The sequence below is a fragment of the Bradysia coprophila genome, assembly GCF_014529535.1.
Source record: "Bradysia coprophila strain Holo2 chromosome X unlocalized genomic scaffold, BU_Bcop_v1 contig_173, whole genome shotgun sequence".
NCBI classification, from domain to species: Eukaryota; Metazoa; Arthropoda; class Insecta; order Diptera; family Sciaridae; genus Bradysia; species Bradysia coprophila.
The window spans coordinates 162864-188693 of NW_023503302.1; the positions used below are offsets into that span (position 1 = coordinate 162864).

Genomic DNA, 25830 nt, shown 5'->3' on the forward strand with positions numbered 1-25830 from the left:
TCGTAGATTTCACTAGGTCCCACCTGTTGGGTGGGTCAAATCCCTTGACTGTCTGAACTTCTCAATATAGTATTTATATTGGTAATGATTTATCGATTGATTTCAATGAAATGTAATTTCTTTGACAACAAAAATATAATTGAGTTACAAACAATTTTATTTTTATTTTTTATCGATGGAGAACCTAATTATAAGACACTTTGTCTCGTATCATATGCCAAAAAAAGTTAAAACTTTTTTATAAATCATTTTGAAAGTCACTAAAAACACGAAAATTCGAATAGAAATACAGTATGTCATCAAAAATTTTTGTAGAAGAAGAACTACTAGAACGGTCTCTTTAGATTAAAATCTCTCATTAATAATTTAATTTCTGTTTAGTTTCACTGAAAATCTTCGAAACGTTGTGTATAAAATGCCCCGTTAAAAAATGGTGTATGTTTTGAAGAAAACTCGCTTCGCTCTGCCCCCAAATTTCACACTTGTTACTTTTCATTCATTTTATTCGTTAACAAGGAAAAATTATATAGATACAAAGTAGATACAAAAATTCGTTTAGCAACTGCACCTAGATCGTTAGATCATAATCTATCTTGGAACCTAACGTCAGGAATTCCATCTTCAATTTTTTAAATCGGTTGAGAATTACTCAAGTTTATCGTGTTAAAGCTTCTTTCGAGCACTGTTGTGAAATGGTTTAACCCATACCACCTATTTTCGAACTTGACCTGAGGATTTCAATACTTTATCGAAAAAAAAGTTTTTGAAAATCGTTTGAGATTTACTCAAGTTATCGTGTTAACAAAGAGCAGAAAAGGGTTACATTTAACATTTAGTGATCGTGTTACGTACGGTGTATTTTCTGTTGTAAAACCGATAGATCTCCTCGGTTTGCTAAGCTAATGACAGCACAGTGCAGTGGATTACTTTGACGATTTTGTCTGCAAACTAATCATAGCCAACCTCGCAAGAGCGGAATATTATAGATTGTGGAAATTGTTATCGTCACTACAGCTAAAATCAGCGATGGCACTGACTTCGAGTCGGTCTTTTGAGATACGAAATTCAAAAATAAAAATCATTTGTTAGGAAATTAAATTTTCGTTCACATTGTCCATTAAAATATTGTTTCATGAAGTGACCGACTTGCCAACAGGGTCAATCATTGAGAGTCCTGTGAAATAGTGCTCAAATTCACAGCCTATTTAAATTCCTGAAAATGCAGCGACAAACTTTAGACATTTTTTTATTTGAAGAAAAGTCGGAAAAGTCTTAAACGATTTGGAAAATTCGGAATATCTAACTGCGCCAAAAAACAATATGAACCTTTACCTTTAAAATGAGCTATCGCACGTATCTCTCCGTTTCACACAGCCCTGTCAATAATTCAACAAAGACACCTCTGCACTTAAACTTTGAAAGGGTGTGGAGGGGACAGAGTTGGATCGGTTATCCGAAAAACCGAAAATTTCGGTTCGGATAGAACCGAACCGAGAATTTCGGTTCGGATTGAACCGAACCGAAATTTTCGGTTCGGTTTGAACCGAACCGAATACTTTGGTTTTGTCGTAAAACAATATGAAATGAAGGCAGACTCGTCAAAATTGATTGATTTCATTATGAACTAAACAAAAAGAAGTAAATGGAGCAATTGCATGCGATTTTTGTGAGAAAACGAATTTGACAAGAACTTATGAGATTTTCAATTCTCAATAAAAGTATCATGCAATTGCTCCATTTACTTCTTTTTGGTTAGTTCATAATGAAATCAATCAATTTTGACGAGTCTGCCTTCATTTCATATTGTTTTTCGACAAAACCAAAGTTTTCGGTTCGGTTCAATCCGAACCGAAATTCTCGGTTCGGTTCAATCCGAACCGAAATTCTCGGTTCGGTTTAATCCGAACCGAAATTTTTGGTTTTTCGGATAACCGATCCAACTCTGGGAGGGGAAGCTTGAGGTGGAATTTTTTGTCTCTTCTTCAGAAAACTATTTCTTCGATGTCCCCAACAACCTGCAATCACTCGTTTGCTAGAACTCGCTCGGTAAACGTTCCTTAACAAAATTTGCGTTATCGACTACACTACTTGACTTTAAATATAAACATTTCATTGTTACTTAAATTGTTTAATTCAATTTTCCATTAGCCTATGTTAACTGTTTTCTTTTAAAAAAATTCAAATGCGAAGTGGTTTTGGCTGTGTTTTGTTTGCACTCAAATTTTGGCATGTGATCGCACTGCCAGTGGTCAACCGAAGAGATCTATACCCTCTCTATCTCTAGCAGACAAACTAGGAAAATTAGGGTGGTAAAACTGTACAGTTTAAGCTGTCATAAAAGATTTTATACTTTTAAAAATAAATTAATTGACATATGAGCAGTGATGTCCTTCATTGTGTTGAAAATATTATTTCTCCTGTCCTTGTCACCATTTCGGTGTTCGAAACTGAATAATTTGTGATCGTGTCTTTTTTGTATGTTGCTCCATCATTTTGGTGTGCACAAATGAAATAAAGTTTAACATTTGAGTCTTTCGTGTGATATCGATATTGCTAGTGTAGAAATACAAACAGTCATTTCACGAAGTGTTTGAATCGGTTCGAACTTAAGTGGAGATGCTTAAGGTGAATCTTATTAAATATTAAATGTATCAAACTTTTACGACAACACTACAATTTTGAAAAGTTGGATGGGTTAATACAAAATGTTTGCTTTTGTGAAGGTAGTACGGGAATAAGTTGTCATTTCACATTATTTTTTAATATTATTGTGCGATAAGCGATCAATAAGTAGTGACTGTGGAACTTGCTGTTACTAGCGTGAGATCCATTTCAAATCCACCGTCATATACCTACTGCTACAGTCCCGCAATGAACTAAAAAGTTTTTACATGCTTATGCACGGTAAAGTGCACTTTACATCACTGCTTGTGACAGGAAAAATGCACTTACCGTCCACAAACATGTAAAATGTGTTACGTCGCTGCTTGTAAATGCTTGTTTAGGCACGTGTGATTACTCCACTGGCCTTCGGCTCGTTCCGCAAACCTCCCACTTGCCTAAACAAATATTTACAAACAGTGACGTAACATACTAAATTGATTTAGCAATGTGGGTTGCTAAATTGTATTAGCTCTCATTTGCGAACTTTCAAATAAATAGAAGGAAGGAAAAAAATCGTTTGTGTTAAGTCAAGTTTTACAACTTTACCTTTTATAATGAGCTGCGATAGCTCATCATTTTTATTTTATTACCACCATACTTATGTACACATTCCAACTCTTTCGTATTCAGATATAATAGCGAAGTGCCATTTTTTCTCTAGATGTTCAACAATCAGCAGGATAATGAATATGCAATTAAAAAAGATGAGTAGACTTTAGAATATAAAATATATGATGAGTTATGATCATCGTAACATTGCAGGTATGGAATATGAACGGAAAGAAACTGGGTAAAAAATCAATGTTATAGAGAGTATTATAACACAAGTGAATATAATTGCGAAATTATGGGCGAGGCAGTGTCTTTAGATATCACTAGCAGGCCATATAGTTTTACACACAACTTAATATTTTTATAATTTAAGTTATGTACCAAGGTTCTATGCGACTATATTCGCGATTCACACGTTCAACAGATGACACCACTTTCTATGTTGGAAAAAATTGAATATCGGACATAAGTATGTTCAAATTTCCTCACTACACATTCATGTCACCACTTTCTATATTGACAAAATTTATATTTTGTACTTTCGATTTATTTCCGCTACGCGTCGCACGGTTTGTTGCAAATCGACAATTGTCAATAGTAACGCCCGTGCCACAATCGTACACACAACATAACCAATATTTCATACATTTCAACATTCGCAATATTTATTTGGCAGTTTATCTGTCAAATCGTATGGTAATTTTATTATGGTGTATACGTCGCTCATATTGTGTACAAGGGGCATAATAGGTATGATTTTATATTGACCTTCACTTAACATTTTACATAAAGTTCGCATATAATGGATCGATTATAATGCCAGATCTCAGCATTGTAACTGGTCGAGTTTAGGCCACCTGTGATAAATAACCTTATCCGCCAATACAATCGAATCGTTCACAGCACTCGCTTCAATTGACGCATTAAATTAAAATGGGAAAGCAAATTTCTATCGACATTTTCGATTGCATTTTAAACGAGTTTAGCGTTCGCTGATTGGTAACATTCACAAATTAAATATGAAGTAAAAACAGTTTTTCTAAAAAAAAAAGAAGAAAAAAACCGATTTCATTTTGTTCGGTTCAATTTGTCGGGCAGTGGAATAGACTGGATATGAAAATTTTATTAATGCAAAAGTGTTTATGGAAAATTGGCAATATGCAGGAAGTAGCTTAAAGCGAATGTTCCATTTCGATAAGAATAACGTATTTGCTAGTTATAGGTCACCGGACCGTATGAAAATGTATAAGTAGGTGCAGCGGTTATTAAATCTCAATAAGCATAAATTACCGGTGAACAAAAACACTCTCAGAGTATCATAACTATTTCATGTTGACATACTTTTACTGTGAATTCACATAGAAGTTGCTACGGAAAGATTAATGTACAAAGTTTTCATATATCACGGGGACATTTTCTTTATATATATACAATGCTCGAAAGCATTTCCTGCACAAAAAAAAAACTTTTTCTAGAAGCTAACGCAAACAAAATCAAGGTATTTCTAATGTTAAATAGTACTAAATCTGAAGTTTTGAAACTAAATGTGATAAAACAAATACCTGTGTGTGTTCGGATGACAGGGTGATACCGACGGGCGAATATTCGTAATTTTTTTTTATATAGGGCTTACCTGGATCCCTGAATGTCAGAGAATTTTCCTAGAATGTCGACCGATTTTCTGGTTATTGTTAGGATCTGTTATGATTTGTGGATTTTCTTCTATAACGAAAACATTTCTCTCTACTATCACGATGTTTCAACCTAGGTTCATTTGATTTCACTTCATCGTGCAAGGGCTTCTTGTGTTGTAATTATTATCTTTTTCAATAACCAGAAAAATACGAATGTAACCATTTACCGGTACTTAACTTTTTGCTAACCTGTTTTCGGTTTTTTTATTATCAATAATTCGCTGTGTTTCTAAGTAATTTCAGATCACAAAGACTATATCTCGCTGAAAGTCAACAGGACATTCATCACCACAGAAACTGCGTTGCCATGCACCTAATAAAATGGCGATACGCGCTACTTCCTCTGCGCAAGTAGGACTAGAATTGCGAAAAAAATCTAAACAAAAAGTAATATTCCTAGAACTCCCTGTTCAATTTCATCATATCTGTACACACATTCGAATGAACAAAAAAGAAAGTTAAGTTCCTAAGAGAAAAGGAAATTCGCTTGGGTTGAATTTAGACAAATACTTTGCAATTTAACATTTTCCAAAAATATAACTAAATCGAAACGATTTGTCTTTTAATCGAAAAATCTCTTTCAATAAATAAAACCGAAAAAAGTATAAAGCAAATGTTTTCTGACCCCTCTTCTACCGAAAAGAGTTGGCATTAATATATATAGAATTTTTGGTTATGTGAAACTATTTAGAAACTTTGAACTTATTTTTGGGATTTACTTTTACATTTTGTGTGATTACCTCATGTATTTAAGTGGGGGAGAAATCGGTTCGAATTTCTCGGTCATCGATAGAGTAGGTGAGGATGATATAGTGATATAGTTGATATAAACCAGGTGAAAGATTTATTTATATTGGAACTCTCATGTATACAGTAGGTTATCCGGTTTTTTTATTGTGGCACAAAGTCAAAAAACCCTAGCCGTGTTTACACATATTATGTTTTACTTTACAAAGGGTATGCGAATGATGTGTATCACATTAATGTTAGTTTTGTACACACGAGAGGAAATTGGAAAAGTTTTTCTTATGGAAAATTTATGGTTTACGTCGAAGCAAAATCGTATAGGAATCATAGTCGTTCGAATAAAAAAATAATTGGAACGGTTCTAATGGAACGAAGACGTAATAACGATGAGCGATGAAATTGTCGGCACAGCGTTTTAATTCTACAGCTAATTCTCGGCTACTTGCATCATCAACTAAATAGTCTTCCAATTGGTGTAAGAGGTCCCATCGAGCGAACTAGGTGTATTACTAGATAATAACACTGCCAGAATTGCTGTCGGTATTAGATTAGTCTTCCGACCATGTAAAGAATATCCTTCAGGCTTTTAAGACTTGGAAAAGCTCTCATGCAACTATCAAAGATCACTTTATGGATTGAGCTTTGAAAGATATTGAATAAGATTGAAATAAATGAAGTGTGTTACCTCACTTACATTCCTAGGAGGATATGACGATATTGTTAGAAGGTCATAATTTTTCCGAAACAATGATAAAACAGTTGACAACTAGGAACTAGATCCGCATACTTTATAACCAGACCAGAAAGAAATGATTGTGGTTTGGGTCGGGTTTTTTATCACTTTTTTGGACAACCTCTACTTTCAAATGTTAAAACAACATGCTTCCAGAAGAAAGAAGAAAACGTTTATTTACACACTAAAGAATATACATAAATAAAGGTGCTGTCCTCGTACCGAAGGATGCTTTACTACGCAGCCTACCTATCTATCAGATGACAATCTCCATACTAAAAATGATTATTAATAATGAAAATAGTCTTGACTGGAATCGTTTCAGAGGTGTTAAGGAATCTCGCGCCGCGTCATTCACAATAATTCACAAAGTGACATCTTCCTTATACAAAATGTGTCAAAATGTGAATTATTGTGAATGACGCGGCGCGAGATTCCTAGCAACCGTTTCAGAAATGTCTTTGAGCATCTTGAATTCGTTGAAGAAATATAACACACTTTCGCCGATGCAGCCTCTGCTACCAAACCAAAGTCCTCGCACTATGACCAGTTCCTCTCGCCAAACGAATCTCTGTAACGCTTCGCGTAAAATGGTATGCATATTTCGTATATTCCGCGTTTCTCTTTGACGATCTTGTCATCTTGATTGATGTCGTTGGTTTCGTATCGTATGGTATGAGGCTGGAAGAGTTCGAAACACCTGGTACCGCATTAAGGTTGGCATAGTTAACGCTTAGCTTTATGGCAGAGACCCATTCATATGAAGAGAGTGTGTTCTTGTTGTAAACGAAGTCGTTGCTTAAGTAGTTTTGAATGTGGTGCAATTAGATAAATTTCAGGTGCGAGGTGAACGTGAATTCTTAAATACAGTTTCAGGTCTGGTAAAGGTTCAGGGATGTTTTTTTTTTGAAAACCTTTTTCAAACGCGCCTAAAGGTCTTTTTCGAGCCACAATTCGAAAGTGACAAAATTCAAAATTTTCTTTTATGTTATCAAACTTGACAGAAGAACAAAAGAAAAATTTGCATTGGATCTATGAATCCAACAAAGTAACCAACTCCATCTTGTTCTTACTGAAACATGGACATTCACCAACCACAGCATGTCTAATGCAGCATCAATTGATGTGTGATTTACTTTTTAATGCTATGGTTAATTAAACTTTGTATCATTTTCATTAATTTGGTGAATTCGGTGAAATAATCCCAACCAAATTAATCAATCACTGTCAAAGATGCATGATACAATACATAACCAATATTACGTACAAACATACTAATATGTAAATTTAAATTCAACCGAACGCGAGATTGTAACATCATGACACTGTTACCAGTAGTATTGTTTTACTATAATGCGATATCCAATTAAATGCGAATTATATTGGCGTCAGCTAAACGGAAACGAAAATAATTTGAACCAAATTTATAATGGAAATTGGACGTTCCAGTACGGTTTTGATTTTGATTTAAAAGGTCATATAAAGTTAAACAAATATTTGCGTCCTGTTATTTTTGTGAAAAAATGATCAATTTGCTGTCCATGTCATTTCAATAAAAAATTCATTTAAAACGAAAAGTTTTGCCGTAAAAAGTGAACGAAATGAAAAGCAGTCAGGACAATAATTTTCCGAGAAAATAAATTCCGAAGTGCATTTCATTAATAAATTTTAACTGCACTTTACTCGTGATCATAAATGTCACAAGTTTGGAAGAAAACAATAGGGCGATTCCCGACCCGAGTTTAAATTGTTATACTTGACAAAACTGGTCGATGACTTGTGAAGAAATATGGAAAAGAAACCAAGAAACCAGTTGTACCGGTTACTGGTATCCCGATACCAGTTTCAATGGCGACGTATAAAAGCTTAGAAAATCAATGATATTTCATTGTAAAGTTGAAGTTATCTGTGTATAGCATTAAAGGTGACAGGTGAACTAAAGTTAACGGCTGTCGTCAATGAAAATAAAATTTTATTAAAAAGTACCAACGAAATGACTTCAGATCTGGGTTCTTAGACCTGAAAAGAGATCAAAACCACTTTACTTAATATGGGCACTTAAACATTTCAACTTCTATTTCATCGCATATGCATCCAAACCACATAAAACCCTATTTGGCCCAAAAGCACATACAATTACCTTTCACCCACACGACCATGTACGTTTTGTGTACCTCGAGAAATTTCTGTAAGAACAGTGTAAGTCTTCGGTTGAAAACTTCAACTGCACATATTTCAGTGTGGATGAATTTTAAAACCATCAAGTCCCTATTTGGCTCAAAGGTACATGTGATTACCTTTCTAATGACACCCCAAACGACCCTGTACTCCTGTACAGCTCGTGTAACTGAAGAAATTTTTGTAAGAAAATTGCAATTTGTCGGTTTTTGCTCACCTTTTACCAGCCACACAAGCTTCGAAGAATTTTTTTGAAAGTGGGTTTGGCTTCTAGGGTCGAAGTTCTTTCAAGGTATATATAAAAAATTCCAATAGAAACTGCGTCCGATTTCGGTAGGCTGTTTTTCAAAAGAATCCCTCAAAACGATTTTCTGAATTACCATTCAGAGATATCAGTTCTACAAGTTTTAGTCTAAATTAAGTGTTGTCGAACCTTGATGACAATTTTATTGCCAAATTACTTAAAACCATTCATCGATAAACTCGAATAAAACAAAACTCGGGTCGGGAATAGCCCTAATGAAACGCATCTCAGATAGTAAATATCACCAAAAAAACTTTGTTAAAATAAGAGAACAAGAACACACGTACAAAAAAAGATGCGAACGAAACAAAAAGATTCAATTAAAAATGTTTCACATTTTATGCGTAGGTATTATAGTATGGATAATGCCATAAAAATTCTAAGCAAACAAGAATTTTTAATTAAACCATTAATAACCAAGAGCAAAAGGCAATTTCCTTCCATTAATCCACGACATAATTTTTTTTAATAATCCTTATGTCAATGAACCACTGAAATTTTATACTTTTTGTTATGCCAATTTTTGTTTTCTGCTTCTTCTTCTTCTTTTTTTTAAACAAAATTATTATCTTCCTAAAACAAATTATGAAATTAAACTTAATTGCTACAGGGGATGAAACTTTTTATATTCCCATTATAATGAATACCGCCTGAGTTGAAAATGTCATAATGATGTGCAAATGTTTAAAATAAGCTGTGCGAGGAAAATTCAAACAATTATAAATATAAAGTTTTCAGTTATGTATGCGATGTACTGTACAATTAATATGACCAAACGTCTGATATGTATGGAATGGATGTTATGCATAACGTGTGTAATCGTATGTTATATTATGGGAAAATAACGTTTTAGTAAATGAATTAGCATCAACATAGTTTTGTTGGGCTAATGAGTTCTATGTAGTGTGTAAGTAAGAGTTGGAAAACGGTACTGCTTTACAGTATTTCAAGGGAATCATTAATAGGTAGATACATTTTAATACAAAGAGATTTTTTTTAGATGAACACGTCGGAAAGCAATTATCATTGTTAACACACTGAAGACCGAGTAAACTTAATCCTGTCATTGCAAATACGACAGAGGACAGACTGCTATGGTAACACTATTACAATGAATGTTTTCCCTCTGGTAGATTAGATACTCGTCATAGGTACGCACAGATACGCACCAAGGAAATTGAGAGGCCTCGGACTACTACGTGCCGAATGGGAATCACATCTGCAACATTTTTCTATTGCAAGCAAACTGTCAAAAGTGGAAGATGAACTGTTCCAGAGTATTGCATCTTGCGAGGAAGAAATATCTGCATGCATCCAAGCACTGAATGTCGTCGGTGATACAACGAAAACACTACGAGCGGCACTGCGAAATGAGGCATTCGAAAGGTGGTGCAGCCTATCGTACCAATGATCTGGTGCGATACACTTCGCTCAACATACAGCAAGCAACGACTTCGTTTACAACAAGAACACACTCTCTTCATATGAATGGGTCTCTGCCATAAAGCTAAGCGTTAACTATGCCAACCTTAATGCGGTACCAGGTGTTTCGAACTCTTCCAGCCTCATACCATACGATACGAAAACAACGACATCAATCAAGATGACAAGATCGTCAAAGAGAAACGCGGAATATACGAAAAGTGCATACCATTTTACGCGAAGCGTTACAGAGATTCGTTTGGCGAGAGGAACTGGTCATAGTGCGAGGACTTTGGTTTGGTAGCAGAGGCTGCATCGGCGAAAGTGTGTTATATTTCTTCAACGAATTCAAGTTGAATCATGATGCTCAAAGACATTTCTGAAACGATTCCAGTCAAGACTATTTTCATTATTAATAATCATATTTAGTATGGAGATTGTCATCTGATAGATAGGTAGGCTGCGTAGTAAAGCATCCTTCGATACGAGGACAGCACCTTTATTTATGTATATTCTTTTGTGTGTAAATAAACGTTTTCTTCTTTCTTCTGGAAGCATGTTGTTTTAACATTTGAAAGTAGCACCCAAAAAAAAGTTCTACGTTTTAATCGCCCAAAAACACGATAAGACCAATGGTTTACTCATCCGTACACCATGTACATTTAAAACGTACAGTAAGTGTCATACAGACTTTGACGTTTATTTGTCAATTTAAAAATAGATCAAAGCTAATTAACGATTGGTAATGATACAATCATATCATATCATCTGTTTTTTAGTTTGGAAAAGGATCACAAGCATAAATAATAAAAGAAAAAAAAAACAAGTTTAGCTGGATTTGAACCGGGTACCTCTCACACGTCAGGCTAAGACTTTCCTGCTGAGCTAACAGGCCGTTGAGATAATCAACGTGAATTTCGACCGGCTTCTAATTAACGGTTAAAAAGTAAAGTAAATAATTGATTGGCACAGTGGTGCTTTTTTAGTTTCAGATTCGACGATTTTGTAAAAGTTTTATTTCGTTTTCAAATATTTCCCGACTTATATATCCAAAAAGTATAATTTCAAATCGAAGTTGGCAAAATCTTTTAAAAAATGACGTTCATGTTAAAAACTGACACGACAAAATTCATAACATCTTGTCAGTCATTAACATCACCTGCCAAATGACAGTCTTCCGCCATCAACAAATAGTTTTTTCTACTTCCTACGTCTGTTGTGCTTCAAGCCTGTAGTCACATTTTAACCTAAGTGGGAATGGTAGACAAACTAGCTGCAAATTTTACGAGCAACCTTACATTTATCAATCACCTTGATCGGCCTCATCAGATCAAAGTTAGGAATTCTTGATGTGGCTGCCCTCTCCGTAATTTCGAATCAAACCCGCATCAGATTTTTTTTTAACATTTTCATTTAATTTTTTTTTATTCCACAAATAGAAAATATTGTTGTCTAAGAAAATAATTGCAAAAAAGATATCTGAGGAGCGGAATGAGGTCAAATTGGTTGAAATATAGAATTCACAATTGCAACTGTGACAGTTGAACTGTCACATGATAAGTACGGATTAAATGTACAACAATGTACGAATAAAGTGTACATCAACATACGGATAAAACCCCCAAAAACACGATAAGACCAATGGTTTACTCATCCGTAAATTGTACATCCAAAACATCCAAAATTGCATTTTTTTGTGTGAGAGGTTGTCCAAAAAAGTGATAAAAAACCCGACCCAAACCACAATCATTTCTTTCTGGTCTGGTTATAAAGTATGCGGATCTAGTTTAATTTAAATCTCATTTATTAATTGTCCCCTTTCAATTTGCTTACGACATGACACTGGACACCGTTTTTATCAATGTATCACTCAAAAATTGTCTTTAGCAATTCAGCTAAGAAACGCAGCCTGGCGCTGGGCAAAATTAAGTACACTTGAAGAAATTTTTCAAAGAGTTTTTTTTTTCACTCGCTGCGCTCGTGATATACCAACTATATGCAATAATAGTGGCACCATTCGTACCTGGTGCAAATAACATCTATTTTTCATTTATTTCATTTAGCTTCTAAATTATGCCCGATAAATCGATTTTCAATATAAAAAATAGATTTTCAAATCTACGTGGGATTGCGATACTCAAAAGTGTGCGGAAACGAAAAAGTAATGATGCCACAAGTTTAGTTTCTTTCAGCCACACAATCCACTGGATGTGGATTTTAATGTTAATCTACATTCAATCTAGAGGAAAAAAGGTTTTGTGTTTGGGTTTTGAAAAGTATAATATTCAAAGCATTTCCACAGCGATTTATAATGACTAAAGCATTTGAAGTCATCGCCGAAAATTAGTCGGGAAACAGCAACATCTTTTTAATTTATTTTGATTCGTTGACTTATTTAAAGATAAAATTTATTCGACGACATTTAAAAAAAACGCAGTTCTTTATTTTTTAAATTGAAATCAAAACTCACAACATTATTCTTCTTTAAAAAAAACGCAAAAAACAATGTCGACTTTTTCTTCTTACGGCTTTGGTTTCTCTCTATAATTATGACATTTCCCTTTGTATTTGCTTAAATGTATTTGTGTTAGCAGCTCCGTGCCTTCTGACTTCCTCTTTGACAGCATTTACGAAAATGTCGTTTCGCATAGGTTTGTTCCAAGGCCATATGAATTGTCAAATTTCATCCATATAATCCATATATCGTGTATGAAATATCACGTAAGCGACGTTGCTGTGGATGAAATTGTCGTTTTTCGGGTTGTCAAAGTTCGTGTTTACAGTTACTTGGAACAAACCTATAGATCGATCGTTAAAAATTAGTTTATAAAGAAAATCGTTTGTTTTCTGACTAATGGGTTGTGATTTTCGCCATTTTAAGAAGAAGAAGAATGACGTTTCAGGTCTATGACGCTCAGTAAATACACAATTTATGAAACTGTTTATGTTTCAGGCATGTAGTATACGTTAAATAAATTAGTTTATTGGGTCTATATCACAATTTCAATAGATCCATTGAAGTGAAAAATCAAAAAGAAAATGTTGACATCGGCGCTGGCGATCAGTTTCGACGGTCAAACCATGAAGTTTCATCACAACCCATTGTACGAGTTTGATCTTTTCCTTCTTTAGTTATGTATGTCGTTGTGTGAATACAACCCACAGCTCATCGTTTATTTTTGTAATCGTTATCAACAACAGATGGCATTTATTTATTTTCAGTAGATTGTGCTTAGCCAAAAATATAAATCCTTAGGTAATACTAGCACCTCTCAAATAAACGTATTTTATTGATTTACTCGTATAGGGCCGTAGCACAACATTTTTACACGCTTATTCTATCTACACCTAGGTTCGTTTCTCTAGGCTCGATTAGTCAAAATAAATTGATCATTCTAATTCAAATTCGTGAACAAAACAGAAATAAAAAAATAATGCAAAAAAAAACAGAAAAGAAAGTTGAAAGTAAAAAGAACAACAAGATAAGAATTTTGAGCTTACGCATTTCACAAAACAGTCCGTTCATAGTTCAACGTCCAATTTGTCCAACCATTCAATTGCGCTATCCGTGGCACTATTAAGCTCATAGATTCCTCCAGCAAACTTTCGTGCCTCACATTCGTTCACTAAATGACGGATTCCGGTGAGATTGATTATTTAACGTGCACCAGATTTTCCTCGGCAGCTCAAAACCGGTCTTTCTGTCATTGGGATTATCGATTAAATTTCAGTTTACGCCATGGAACTCTCCCCATTCGCTTTTCCATTCATCCTAAGGTAAATAATTTGTGTAACCTAGCTGCTTTACTTTCATCCAGAATGGATTTCTGGAAGGCAGCCTGACATCGATACGTCCGTCGAGGTCTTGATGTATGGGTAATTTTGGATTCTAGTAAATTTTTTCGGCTTCCTTTATCAGTCTGATGTTCGATGGCATGATATTTGCTAGAACTGGTAACCATGGCGTAGGTGTCGATTGTATCGTTCACTGATTATCCGTTGGCACTCGTTCAGCACATTATCGACAAGATTTACTTGTGTACTGTGCGACCAAACAGGTGAACAATATTCTGCTGCCGAGTACACCAATGACAATGTCGATGTACGTAATGTTTCAGATGATGCTCCCCAGGATGATCCCGCCAGTTTTTGTATAATGTTGCAGCGTGTTTTTATCTTTCCACTAAGTTTCATCAGGTTGCTTTTGTATATCAGTGATCGGTTGAGTGTGTTACCGAGATACTTGAAGAAGAAATTATATTTAACTTTCTTTTCCACAAAATCTCACCCTGATCGTGCGCTGAGCCTTCCTGTTTGATAAATGAAAAGTTGTTACCTCTGTCTTTGAAGGATTTGCTCGTAGTCTTGCTCGTATTTAGGCATAAAGCCGGCTTGGTCCGTTGGAATGCTTGAAGGAATTGTGCTTGCGATTCGATTGTACACTATCCGTTCTAGGAGCATATAGCAGACACACAACAGTGAAATTGGCCTATAGCCGTCCGCTCGATTTTTGTCTTTGCCTGGTTTCAGTGCTGCTTCGACTTTTTCCATACATTCGGGAGCCATGTCTTGTTGTAGCAAATGCTGAAATATTTTGCGAGCCAACGCATTGTTCCGACACCGATATTAACACAGAATTCCGGGAATATGCTATCACTTCCACTAGTTTTGCCAATTTTAAGGAGCGAGATTGCTGTGCTGACTTCTTCAACAGTTACTGGAGAGCCGTACGGTGAATCTTTGATTCCTTTTTTGACTTTCTTTAGTTTCTTGCTGACGCGGCGAATCACTGATTTTTTTACTGGCATTTCAGATGAAGCTGCAAGTTTCGAGGCAATTTGATTCGGGTTTACTTTAGCGTTCGTATTGATGTTCAGAGATCAACCGTTTAGTTTCTTTAGCAGATCTCATGCCTTTTTACTCGAACGTTTGAAGTCCATGCCTTCCTTATACAACTTAGCTATAAGAAAATGGTTGACAAAGAGGTTAAAAGAAGAATGCTTCCACAACAATTTTGTATTTTAGCTCATAGAACGATAGCAGAATATCTATTTTACCAAAAGACAGGCCGAGCGTACTGTAATTTCATCAAATCCACATATTTTCTATATTTGTTCATGCTGGAAACACTGCGAAGCTATTCCTTAAAACCCAAATCTGCAAAAGGCTTTTAATTGATCTACTTTTTTGCTCCACAAAAATGTTTTCGCTGTAAATACTAAGATTTCATTTTAAATCAATTTATTCAAGGTGCTATTTCAAGCTCTTCAACAAGCCATGTACAGTACATACATTGGAACATCAGCGCCAGCAATGTTAAAAAAGTTTTTGGCCGGAAATTTAAAAAGTTTCCTATGCATAATAATTTATTGTTTGTTTTGAATGAATAAACTACATTAGATAGTAAAAGTTTTGCCTCTATCCAAGTTGCCCGTAGAACATTATATTAAACTAACTATTGATTGTTACATCAGGTGGTACATAAAATATGAAAATCGGTAAAATGAGTTCTCAAACTCACTATTACGATCGTAGTAACAATGTTCGAGGTAACTTTATATTTTAATCGAATAATGGGTTCGTCGTTATGTTTATTTTCGCAACTTATCAGTCGATGCACATATGGAAATGGGAAAGTCATTATTAGTTGACACCTAGGTGTTGGAAGGGTATTAATTATCAAAATTGAACCAAATTTTTTGGGACGCCAATTTATTGTGTGCAACATTACCTTCAGTGTTGATCCGTGGCACAACAACTAGCCTTTGTAACGTGGATTCTGTGGAAAAAGTTTTAAAACTAACTTTCTACCTACACTTTGACTGCGTTATCGAGTTAAACGTGGACTGTAAATGTTTGCACTTTGCATGCATAAAACTTAGCGAGGATATGGTGGATAGCCATGATATATAACCAGTTTATTTCAGCTGGGCAGACAAGTTGATATAGTGCTGAAAACGCACGAGTTCAATCGAAAATTTACTGATGTCTTGGGAAGGGATCAGTGGAAACAGCATCTTTGCTTTATTTTGTTCACTTTTTGTGATCCGTTTGGGTAAGGGAATAGCAATGATTTTCGTGGTATAGATCAATTGTTTCGGTTTTATATCGGATAAAGAAATATGTTCGAACCTTGTACCGACAATTTCTAGTATATTCACAAATAAGATTGAATTGGATTTAAAAACACACAAATTAGATGGTATACAATGCCTTCGATCGGCGTGGGGTGCTAAATCAACGCATTTTTCAACTACGTAAAAGGTGAACTCGCACACGATTTTTCCATACTAAAATTTTGTAAAAGGAGTCATTACATCAATGCCATGGCTAAAAAGCATTTGCAGCAATAAACTTGCGTGTGCGGGTTCACCTTTTACATAGTTTAAAAGTGCGTTCTTTTGGCATAGTGTGACAGATTCCCCGATACCGTATACAATGCCTTCGTGTCAACTACTACCACACAATCCAAAATACTTAATTGATATGTAGCCCACAACTAAAGCCATAATTATATTGGGAAGCGATGCGAATATTCGCGAACTACATATGAATTTCCATGTATCGCTTGACATTAGCATACGAAAAAGAATCTCGTTCTATGTACGTATAATTGTAGCGCGTGAATATTCGCATCGCTTCCCAATATAATTACTTCGCAACCCATGAAATAGTTAGTTGTCCCTTGTGCATTTCAAGGGTGTTGCTTGTGGCCAGTGCGTAGCAAGGGCAATTTCCAACTTTTCTTCCCGAGTTGGACACAACGCTTTTCACAACAAAGGCTTCCGAAGTTTCAGCGGAGGGGAGGAAATGACATGACTATTTTCTCGCCTGAGTTGTGAAGAAATAAATTGCGTCGGTTTCTAAGAATGAGCTTTTGTTTATATACTCAGACTTTTAGTAGAATTTTAATTATTTATGTCCTGCAAAATAATGTACGCTACACGAACTTAAAGTCAGAACAACAAGCAATGGTAATTAGTTTGTGTCGTAAGAGTTCAATAAGAAAAACTAATTAAAAGTTTTGCGAAAAGAATTTTCAAGTGAATAAACGAACTGATTCTGCAAATTTTTAAGACAAACAATTTTTTTTCTGTTTACCATCATTCTTTAAAAATTCAATCCAATGCTAATATGTTACGTCTGTGTATGTGAATGAGGAAATGGAAATTTTCATTAGGGATTTACTACGGATTTCTTTCCTTTTTTTATAAAAAATTATTTGAAAAAAGTTTTTTTTTCTTCAGATTCAACTTTAAGTGAATTTTCGGATATAATGGCGTACATAGTTTTGTTATAGTATTAGGATGTTGTTTGACTTCATACCATCGTACAAATGGAGAAAATTAATTAAATTTCCGAATAGTTTTGAACTCAACAGTCATTGTGCTACTGCTATTACAAAGACTCTCGTATAACAATATAGCTAATGGAAGATACGAAAGCTTTTAGCAGTAATTTACTCTATTTTCGGGGATTGATAAAAAGATAATGAATGCTTCGTTAAATTCTTTTGAGTTAGGTTTAACATCTATCCAAACATTTACTGTTTACACACATTGAAGATTCACTAAATGACTGCGCATAATACAATCCTCACCTCTTCATATATTATTTGGAACGTTTAAAACAGAAACGCGTTCAGCTTTTGTTTCATTTTAATACTTCCTACCTGTTGGGTGGGTCAGATCCCTTGACTGTCTGAACTTATGAATAGGATTTTCTTTATTGATTTATTTCAATGAAATGTAATTTTCATGGCCACAAAAACATAATTCGAAGAAGAACTACTAGAACGGTCTTAAAAAGGCAGGCTAGGTTATAAAGAGCCCTCTGTGGAAAGCTTCATGTAAACACTCACTTTTGTATGAAAAATATTTTCAAAATGACTCATTTTGGAAATCCATTTTTCCGTGTAATTTACGTTGTGGCACTTGGTGGCTTAAATAGGCTTAAAGTTTGGACCTTTATCTACAAAATTGCTGAAAAAAATGTTTTAAATATTGCATCAAACGAAAGATATTACGGTTTTAAAACATCGCTGCGCATCTGTGTTGTATCCAGTGAGTGTTTACATGAAGCTTTCCACAGAGGGCTCGTTATAACCTAGTCTGCCTTCTTAATTTATTAATTTATAATTTATTTCTGTATAGTTTCTCTCAAAATCTTCGAAACGTTCTGAAACGCTGTAAATGAATACTTAAATTCATAACTTAATTTTGTGGTACGTACACGTATGGTTTTGTGGTGACATTAGATTGTTTTTAATAAAACTTAAACTAGTTAGTAAATGGGATGTTTTACGAACGAGTTAGCAACAAGATTTTATGTACAGCAGTGAGATTCTCATTTTTTACAAAGGTCAATTTACGCACTATTACTTCAACGAACAAAAGAAAGTTTTTGAAATCGGCTGAGCATTGCTCAAATCATCGTGTTAGAAAAGAGCATAAAAGTGTTACATTTAACGGTTTTAATTGCTTCAATACATTTTACATATCGTGTTACGTACGGTGTATTTTCTGTTGTAAGACCCATGACTTATAATCAAGGTAATTATTTGGTTTTGCTATCACGTAATTATAAATGTGCTGGAAATGTAGCGAATATTTACATTCCGTTTTCGTATATCGCTGAAACTTTTTGTATCGCTGAAACTGACAATTCGTTTCGTTTTTATTCTTTTAATTACCAACAAATGCATTAATTTGTTACACGCTACGAATTATAGCAGTCGTTCGAAATTCTTAATCATGTTGCACAATACACTTTAAAGAATCACCCGTACACCCGTACCTGTGAAACATGTGCGGATAAGCAAAATCGTTATTTTAGATAACCCGAATTCCCTTTAAAGTTTATTTGTTCCAAGATAAATTGTCTCGATGCTACCGAGAGAATACGAGCGCTTTCATAGCAACAAGCACAATATGTGGGTTAGATTGGAATTGGGAAAAAAAGGAATGACGTCCACTGTATTCTTTTTCAGTAATTGTATGGAGTATGTACAGAGGGATTATTTAGAAAAACAACATACCAAAATCGGACACATTTTCCTGTAGACTTTTTTATTTGCACCTAGAAAGATACTGGTCCCTAGAAGCCAAAACAACTTTCAAAAAAATTGTAAAATTTAAGACTCAGTTCTTCTATTCGAATAATTCAGTGCGCAGGAAAGAAATATTTTTTATGCTAGCGATCAGGTATCAGGGCAAACAGTTTTTTTATGTTTTCGTTGCGTTTTCAATCCAGAGGAACCACTAAAAGTTGGCCAAAATAGTCCAATTTTAACATATTTTTTCAACTGCTCATATATTGAGTTGTCCCGAAATTATATGCCATTACCTTTGTAATGACACCCTAAACGAGTTTTTACGAGGGGGACACCATTCGGGTAATTGATTACACACCCTGCTCGGAATTGACGGAGAATCCGGTAATTAAACGGAATTGGCAAGAATTGAAAGGAATTGACAGGAATTAATGGGAATTGAAGGGAATTGAAAGAAATTGACAGTAAGTACCTTTAGAAATTGAAAGGGAATTGAAATAAATTGAAATGAATTGAAACGAATTGAACGGAATTGAAATGAATTGAAAGGAAGTATAGCGAATCCGGCAATTAGATGAATTGATCCGGTAATTGAGGTAATTAAATGGAATTGACAGGAATGAGAATTGTAAGAAATTGACAGTTAGTATCTATAGAAATTGAAAGGGAATGGGGGATTGAAGTTTTGACCGATTCGACGCAGAACGTTATTCTAAGCAAAAAATTGTTCTACGGTATGGCTCTAAAATGCACAGATTTTTTTATAAAATTAATTTTGTTTACAAAGTGCGACCCTAAATCGACCCAATTTTGTCAGCCGCCTAAAATGTGCCGGAGGCCGTTTCCAGTCTCGATGCAGTGTAAAATCAAAAATATATGGCCGCCAATTTGTAATTTTTTTTACTGTACGTTTCAAAGTTTAGACGAACTTATAAAAAGATTAGTGCATTTTAGAGACATACCGTTGAACAATTTTTTGTTTTACGTCGATTAAAAATAACTTGTCAAAACTTCAGTCACCCAACACACATTGAAAGAAATTGAAATGAATTGAAAGGAAGTAGAGTGAATCCCACTTTTTTGGCCAGTGGTTTACCCCTCGAGTTTTTACCTTTCATACACCTGGAGAAACTTCCATAAAAAAGAGAGGTTTTTTTGAAAATAGTTTTGGCTTCGTGGACCAATAAATTGTGGATTTGAGCACTATTTCACAGGACTCTCAATGATTGACGCTGACGGCAATTCGGTCACTTCTGTCACTTCACCGAACAATATTTTCATGGACAATGTAATCGGAAATTTAATTTCCTAACAAATGATTTTGATTTTTAAATTTCATATCTCAAAAGACCGACTTGAAGGCAGTGCCATCGCTGATTTTTGCGGTAGTGACGATAACAATTTCCACAATTTATAACTTCCTCTGTTCATATAAAAAAGTCCACAGGAAATTTCGGTAGGCTGTTTTTCAAAAGAATCACTCGCACCGCAACCAGTGAAACGATTTTGTTGTACGACGTTCCTAAACAGAATGCAGTGATCGAATTGGGTGATCTGAGTCAGAAGTTAGTATCACTGCAATCATTAGTGCAGTCTTTCCAAGATCCTTCAACCTGTTGAAAAATTTAGCCATCCGCAGCATTTGAACCATTTATGACACGATTTTGTGCTAAAATTAATTTAAAGACAATGCCACACACCTTAGTCGCATTAGACTACAATTAAAGTGACTATCCTCCATGCTCCTTTTTGTCACACAATCGTTTATTCAACACAAACTTTTACGACGTTTTCTTGTACGGAGCTGGGCAACAGAATGCAATGACACTGTAGTCTTTGTGATATCAGACGGCTGGCTGACGGGAAACTTTGTTTTCGCCAGATTTACTCCAAAGAATCACAGTAAAGTTTAATGGGTATACAACGTAAATGTTTGTTTTTTTCTCGACTTAATGGGACTTTTCGTAATGCTGGTTTATGGTCGCATAAAGCAAAACAATTCAAAACAAATTTGTCATGAAATCTTGATACCTATTTACCTTTATCAAAGTCATACCATGGGTTTACCTAGATTTTCTTAATTTAAATTCCAACTATGCCAAATGACCTTAACCAAAATCTCTGTACATTTAAATTATTATTACACACGTAGTGGGAAGTTCAGAAATCCTTAAGGTATTCCAAACCGAAAATTCCAACGGTAATTGAGTATACGTATATATGTTTCAATGTTATATGTTAACTTGAGACTTGAGACTGTACTAGAAGTGCGATATGTATAATGTTAAAGGGGTAATCTGAATTGCAAAATATGAGAATAATCAGTATGGACATTCTGCTTACATTTGGCACGTCTTATTGCGAAGACTGCATAAATATTTGATACAATGTGTCGTGTATGTTGCATACCAACAACATAATTTGCTGATAATAAAAGATATGAAGACAAAGACACAATGTGGTGGCAGTTAAAAGATGATATTTCTTCAAAATTCATAAGAAACGTAAAACGTAATGAGTACGAGTATACCGAAACGATATCAACAATTTGAATAATTCAAGCATTTATAATCAACGGCAGAGAATTAGTTATGTGACGTTTTCCCGCTGTTTTAATTAGTCTTAGCCTTATTTCAGAGGAAAGTTGGTCGTTTAAAAAAGTTTTGTAGCTTCGAACGAAGACGCGAACAAATATTGCCTTTTATTGCAAAAAAATGCCTTGGTTTATTAAATTTGCTTCTACTCTCTACACATTATACAAATTTAATGCAGGTGTACGGCGAAAAAGTTTGATTGTACCCAGAAATCATCACACGTTTCAGTGAATTACACGAGCAATATTGATTATGTCTACATTGCCACCTACTAACCCATTGCGTAGAGTACTGCATACAACCCTTACATCATTTAAACCGAAACACTACTAATGTATTCTCGCATCCTTTCTGGGCTTCGAACGGATTTGCATTGACCTGTTCTTGACATAAGCCAGAATTATCAATTTCTCATTCGACCTAAACCTGACCTGAATGTGATATGGTTTACCGTTTACCCCGACCTAAGACTGAATTTTCAATTTCGGTTTTAATCCGAACCTGTCATGAACCTGAAAATTTTCAGGGCAAATCAGGTCAGGTTCAGGTAACCCGAAAATTTTGGTTTGACATCCGAAATTGAAAACTCAAGTATGCCATCAAGAACACTAGCCAGTGTTTGTCGCTTGTCTTTGTCGTCCCTGTCCATTACAGATGCCTCTGCAATAACGTTATCCGAGTAAGCTTTCGGAATATGTGAGAGGTCTTTATCTCTCGAACATGTATGCAGACATAATAGCTGTGACGTTAATTATCATGAACCAGCCCGTAACCAGACACACATGCTAATGATTTTACTAGTGATAATGCGTATAGGTGATTTGGGAATTTCGATTATATGTTCTGTCATAATAACGATACCAGAGATAATTTAACATTATTTTGTATGTCATAGTGATGTATGCACCAACATTGACAAATAACATTTTAAACTGCATCATGACATCTGCAATATGCATGCATGGACAGTGGCTGCAAATGCAATTGAATTGTAATTAATCAAATTTTTGTACATTTGAATTATAAAAGAAGTTCACAAAATTGGAATCGTTTGTCTGCAGCAAACAGAATATCCGTCGTGATATTGTAAGAGTACTTGCCTCATGGTCGAGTCTGTCTTGTGCTTTGATTCTGTCCTCTGTATTATCGACTGTATTATTGAATGTACACCGCCTAAAATGAAGCCTTTTTGATTAGTGTTTCACGCTGTGAACCGGCCAAAATTTTTAAAATGTTTATGTGTGCTCATTGACATCGGCTTCGCCTCAAAACAACATAATTCACTTCATTAGCTAAATTTATCGCTAGTAATGGCACGTTACTCTGTGCCTCTGAAATATGTTATTCATTTCGTTTCAGCTGGTCCACTCATACAAATAAAACTTCTATTACGTGTTTATACGGTTTTACCACTACTGCGTAAGTGTGGTAGTCTACCTCTATGACCGCATGTAACTAGTTCAGCATTATAAATAAACAGTTTTGTTTGTATGAATTAACCAGTTGAAACTAATTGAATTACTAATTTCAGAGTCACCAACTGTAAATAACTAATAAAGAAAATTGACCAACTATTTCAATTAAATGATGTGATTTTATGCAAAATTATCTCGAGGATATTCTTAATTTAGAAATTCTCTCGTCCTCAACGTTAAAGAATGTGGTAAATGTCACTCATAGTTATATTTTTTCTCCATAAAATTCTATCATCCTTTATGAATTTATATTTAATAAGACGTTGGCGACACCGCTGTGGGTGTTGTGCCTTTAATGCATACAAAAATCAAACGTTTTCAAGAAAATTCTTTTCCTCATTTTTTGTTATTTTTTAAAACCAAGCCAAATTATGAACACACAATTTCCAACCAATTTTAATTTAAACTCTTGCTATTATGTAGGTAAATATCTATAGACGAACGAAAATATGTTTTTCGTAGTTCATGATGCGAAAACAATGAATTTCGCCGTACTTTTGTCAAAAGCAGTGGAATGCAACAAATTTTCAATACTTATATTGTTGAACTACAATAAAAAGCGTTATAGGTTTGTAATCTAATATACCAAAGAATCATGTATCGTGTACCACATTTGTGCACATTTTAAGAACGTATGAAGAAATCTGTTACTGTCGCTACAGCTTGTTCACGTTAAGAAAACACAGATTTATCAGAGTTTAAAAGTCATCGATGTTCCCAGTCAATCGATTCCCAGTATATGTTGGCGCAAAATTTGAATTCGATGAGGAATTTTAAAATTTTGTGTCAAATATCATAACCTGGTAACGTGGTAACATTTTAACACACAGTAGTAAAGCTGGAAAGCTTCATAATGCTTTTGGTCAAATTTGAAGATATGGAATTACTGCGAATCAGTAAATAAGCTCTGGGGAATTTCAAAGTTGTTTATACATGTATATTTTTTGAGTAACCTTGAGTGAAGTTGGAATACTATAACCTCTGTCTGAAAAAAAAATGTAGAAGTGGACTGCGAAGCAATAGATGAGTATTTCATAGCATTTTGTGTACATATTTAGAAGTTTTTCATTTCGATTAAGAGTCAGTAAAGATGTTCATGTAAAATGATATGAAATAAAATGAAAATATTAAACTGAGAGCAAAGAGTCAAACGTTTTACCGCGCCACGATAACATTTATATTTATTTATGCCACTCAGCATCAGAATATGCAAAATTTTCAAACGTTAGATGCCTCTGTGGCGTTGTATGAATCTCGGTACAAATACTTAATTAGGCTCAGGATGTGTCTGTTGTCATAATTACACATCTAGAGTCTAATAAAGTACTCGATGTCATAAAATTTCCTAATGCATGCTTAAAGGTTTTTTTGGCGAATTAGAGGTTTCTAGCACGAGCCTTTTAGCATAATTTAGTAACACACTGACAAAACAGTTTTGAAAAACTCAGCTGTTGCAGGTAACTCTGTCTCCAGGTAATCTACATTCTACAATAGCTGCCACAGCTGTAGTGCCATACAAAAAATACAGCTGCGGCAGATAATGTAGATTACCTGGAGACAAAATTACCTGCAACAGCTGAGTTTTTCGAAACTTTTTTGTCAGTGCAACGTTTTTCCTAAACGACGTCGGAAATATGTGTCCAAGTTACGATATTCGAACACTAATTAGGAAAAATTGTTGTTATGGTTTCGGCTCTCGGTACGTAAAGAACTATTCATAAATTTCCAAATCCAATGCCATATATAAATGCTTGGTGCCTAGCACACAATAATGTAAAACCAATCATTTCAACGTATTTCGGAAAATTGTCATCATTCTGGTTGTGGAAAATTAAATGGAAAATGGTAGAAAGTCATTTTGTGAAAATCTTGTGGCATGTATTTACTTTTCCCCATTTTGTTGACAATGAAAACGACAAAACAAATGTCTTGTCTCCAAAAATGAAAGCTGAAAACACGACGCGCTGGCATTGTGAAAAGTTTTTTTTTTATGAAACATAACGGAAACAAGGCAAAATATCGTAAATAATGGACGGAAGAAACAATTTGAAAATTCATTGTATTTCAGTCAGAATTTCTATGTGAAATATGAAACAGTTTTGGAACACTTTGAACCGAAAATACTTGAAAATAATTAATCGAAATATTGTCAAACGACTATGCGAGTAAATGAAATGGTTTTTTTTTTTGTGACAAGTATACAGTAAAAATGAGGACAATGTGAAAATGTCTTCATTGAAGGATATTACATTGTAATAGAATCCGATCTCTGTGCCAAACGTTTTAAAAGGTTGTCGATTGGCCTTCTCGTATTAACAAGAAAAGTTTAAAGACTGTAAGTGCCAATGGATACTTCATTCCCGTATAGAAATACGATGCTCTTAGGTTTATAATGGAAAAGGAAAAGGCATCACA

The 25830-nt window shown here is 34.7% G+C and overlaps 1 long non-coding RNA gene across 1 annotated transcript; it reads right to left on the bottom strand.

The window, feature by feature from the left end:
• Positions 1-1950: 1950 nt before the first annotated feature.
• Positions 1951-23741, bottom strand: LOC119068068. Its single transcript, XR_005086088.1, has 3 exons — positions 23730-23741; positions 9118-9125; positions 1951-2087 (listed from the first exon to the last, which is right to left on the bottom strand). It is a non-coding gene; the product is annotated as an uncharacterized LOC119068068 (long non-coding RNA).
• Positions 23742-25830: the final 2089 nt, after the last annotated feature.